A 4,191-nucleotide genomic window follows, 5' to 3' on the forward strand; every position below is an offset into this window, starting at 1 on the left:
GTGGAGTGAGCCGCTATCTTACGATGTGCCATTTTATTATGCGCATGAGCATTTTTGCCGACAAACTGTGCATGAAAATATAAACATGTGGGCGCTGCCATGTTTGTCGCGGGACATCAAAAGGTGGCGGACCTCCCCCTCATTGAATCACCCCCGCAATGGCATGCCTAGTACCTTGTTTCCTATGTCCATACTGCTTTCTAACTACGCACACGACCCTCTTTCGAGTAAAACCATCCACTGTGCACAAACTATAGAATTTTAGTTGAAATGACATTTAGGTGAATCGAGATTTGGTTCGATTGTATAGCAACCAATCTCTAAACGATATTGCCGATTTCGATTGTCACAATACTCGATTTCATTGCTATATGCGTGCGACACAATGCATCAGTGGGTTAGATAGCATTGGAAAATATCGAAAAAATCGTCACGATTGCTCGTTCTTTGATAGCTACACGCGTGCGATAGAGCACAAATATCTTTGGACAGAGGCATCCGTGAGTTAGACAGTAATGGAACGTTACACGTGTTATCTTGCAGTTAATGATCCCAACGCAGCTGCCTTGATCTGCGCTTGCTTGGATTTTAGTGACGTTCATTGGCTACAGTGCGCGTCTGTACTTGATTTTTAAATACGTACGCGAACTAGAGCCAATGAGCGACGCACAGTTCAAGCATGCGCAAGTATTTTTTGATCACTGTTGGGAATAATAATCGAATTAAAATTCGAAGTCGATAATACGAATCAACGCATATCCTTTACCACCACCTTGCTACCCGTACCGCCGCAATACACAGCATCTGCTTGTTATTTACGATTGAATTCTTATTTCAATTTAAGCCTCTCTGCTTGTTATTTGTGATCGTATTTTTATTTCAACTTCGGAAAGGACATTTTAAGGCCTTCAAAGAATTTAAACGAGCTATCTGGACCATTAAATTTATCTACATGAGGGCCTACGGAGAATTTCTCAGAGCTTCTCAGAGCTTTGATAATCTTTAGCATATACTCTGAGATTTCTATCGGTAGGGTTACTATATTTTTAATTACAAGTTAATGTTCAAGTTATTATTTTTAGAAAGAGCGAACTGCTGGTCGCAGAATTAGATAATTTTTGCCACTTTAATCTAAAAATTCTGTATATTTACAAAAATCTATAAAATATTATTTTTTGCTATGAAAAGTTACAAAAATCTACTACAAAAACTTTACGAAAGTTAAGCTTTCACTCATTTTTCTTAATATGAAAAAAATGCTCCGTGTTTGAAATTATTGAAAATTAGTGAAATTTTCTAAACAAAAACTTTCACAAAAATTTCATTAAAATTTGTAAAATTTTTAGTGAAAAAACAGAAACTATTTTAATCAGGATTAAAATAAAATTTAGCTTTTTATGTATTTATCCTACGTCTTTTTGATAAATTTTTTAACTGCGAGCAGTTCGCTCTTGAATTGCAAAATTTAATATTAACCTCAAAATCTTAATAAGTTGCTATCGCATTTTATATCAGCAATGAAATTTTATAACAAATTCCATGCTTCACAGGAATAATACTTAATGTTAATGTTCATATTGAACACAAATAATAATTAAACATTAACTTATAAGTAAAAATACACCAATGTTATACTAACATTACTCAATATCACACTAACTTTACTCAATATCAGAAAAGTACCATTAAACTCTTTGCACTTCACTTTCACCACAAAACAGCTACATAAAATGTATAGGCTTCCAATGTTTTATATGCTTTTAAATAATATAGGGTTCAAGAAATGTGGGATTGAATGAATTATGTTCAGTTTTATGGATGTATCGGAACTTCATATCTGCCGACAATTTTGTCAAATAATCAATATTTATTTGATAAAAATACAATTTTGAAAACCTCCAGCAAAAGATACATACTATAGGGATGTAAGGGCACTTTTGTTATCACCCAATGGTCGGTGTTTTATATTTCTAACAAAAAACCCAAATTTTCAACAAAAGACAGGAATTTTCTAACAAATTATTCCATTTTTAACTAAAAAAGATCAAGTTTCAATAAAAAATATCTAATTTTAAACGAAAATAGAAAAATTCAGTTTATAGTTTATAAAAGTTAATATTCATTTAAAAAAATTAAATTTTCTACAGATTATTTCAAATTTAAATTGAATGAGATAAATTTGACACCGAATAGTAAAAGTTTCAATAAAAAAGGTGAATTCTCAATCACAAAGATTAGTTTTCCATTAAAATTTTTTTTTTAACAAATAATAGAATTTTCAACTAAATTAATTTTCAATGCAAGAACAATATTATACAGAGTATTTAAAATAAAATCGAATTCACTTAAAATCAGACAGGTTCTACACATTATTTAGCAGAATCTCTCAACGATTAAAATTGTTTTATAGTAAATTATGCAAGACGCTTTTTTTCTGATCTAAGACAGAAAAATCGAATTTGGACATGTATGTTAAGAATAATAAAAAACAGAATCATTACCCATAACATTAATTCTCTACAAAAAACTATTAGTTTTCAACCAACAATGATATAATGAAAATTTCCCTTAAAGATATTAATTTTTAAAAAACAAACAAAAATCAAGAAAATAGTTCAATCCTCAATTAACAAGATAAGATGTTCACAAAGAAAAATAATTTTATACCAAAAAGACGAATTTTCAAATGAAAAAATTAATTTTTAATAAAGAATATAATTTTGCATCCTGAAATTGTACAGTTGAATTTTAATCAATTTTTAACCAAATATTTGAACCCCAATCAAAAAGATCATTTTTCAATCAAATAGTGTAGTTTTCAAATAAAAAATATAAATTTTTAATTAAAAATATAAATATATAAAATCAGAAATAAGATCATTCATTTTTAGTTGAAAGAATTAATATTTAATAACAAACAATTGAATTTCAACAAATTATTTGAAATTTTACTAAAATAGATGCATTTGATGATACACAGTTGAACTTTCAAGCAAACATGTATTTTCAACTAAGAAGATTAATTTTCTACTAAAAAAGACGAATTTTTAACAAAATCCCTAAATGTTTCAACAATTAGTTAGATTTTTAACTAAGAAAGATCGGACTTAAATTTAAAAAATTAATTTTTTACCAAAAATGTCATTGTTGAATTTATAAAAAAAAGACGAAAGAAAAAAGTAGTACATTTTTTAACTAAAGATATTAATTTTTAACTAAAATTATGAATTTTTTAACTAGAAAGACGAACTTTCAACAAATAAAGAATTGTCAGTTAGGAAATAAAAAAATTTGTCCCAATTCTTAAGATTTTGATTATTTTTCTGTAAAACAGTTATAACACCTTTACCCTCCATCTACCACCATAAACCACATTTTTCACAACACCTTAATCCCACATGATAAGTTTTCAAGTTTTTATTTGTTGAAAGTCTTATTTTTAATACAAAATTTCATTAATTTCAATGTAATTTGCAATGTAATAATTATTAGTTTAATTTTAAAGAAAATATTTATGTTTTTCATAAACTTTAATGTGAAAAGTCCAGAGGAAAGTGGGAGACTTAACTAAGCCCGAGATTCGACAATTGGCAGAAATTTGCGTTCAATAATTTAATTTTTTTCCAACTTTGTAAGGATTTATCTACTCTTTTAATCAAAATTCGTACAGTAATAATGTATCGCGTTACTCCTCACAAAGTAGTGTAATGATTTTGTATAAGTCGGATTAATGAAACAGTTATTACTAAAATTTGTATGACATTGAACGCATAAACTAATATTGCGGAGACTTGACCGTGAAAAAGCTCCTTTGGAATAAAATACTTCAATTTCATTTTCTACCAAAAAATATAAAATTCGTTGAAATCCTATTATATAAGATTAATTACAATTTTAGATACAGATTTCATCCCTTGGTGTCTCCCGTGTGGAAAAATTTCGGGGCGCTGGCCAAGCGCTGGCCAGACCGCCTTGTGTCTGGTCAGACGCGGGACAGACGGTCTAATAGCGCCGCTGGCTAGAAGTGTAACGCCTAAACCATGAGATGGACTAGATTAGACGGCGCTGACCAGCCGCTGATCAGCTCGTCCAGAATACGAGGGTGGATTGATAAGTTTCCGGCCTGACCAAGAGATGGCGCCACTAGGCCTACCTTGAGGTGGCGTTCTATAGTACCATCCTTAGATAGCT

The sequence above is a fragment of the Belonocnema kinseyi genome, chromosome 6 (genome assembly GCF_010883055.1).
Source record: "Belonocnema kinseyi isolate 2016_QV_RU_SX_M_011 chromosome 6, B_treatae_v1, whole genome shotgun sequence".
Taxonomy (NCBI): domain Eukaryota; kingdom Metazoa; phylum Arthropoda; class Insecta; order Hymenoptera; family Cynipidae; genus Belonocnema; species Belonocnema kinseyi.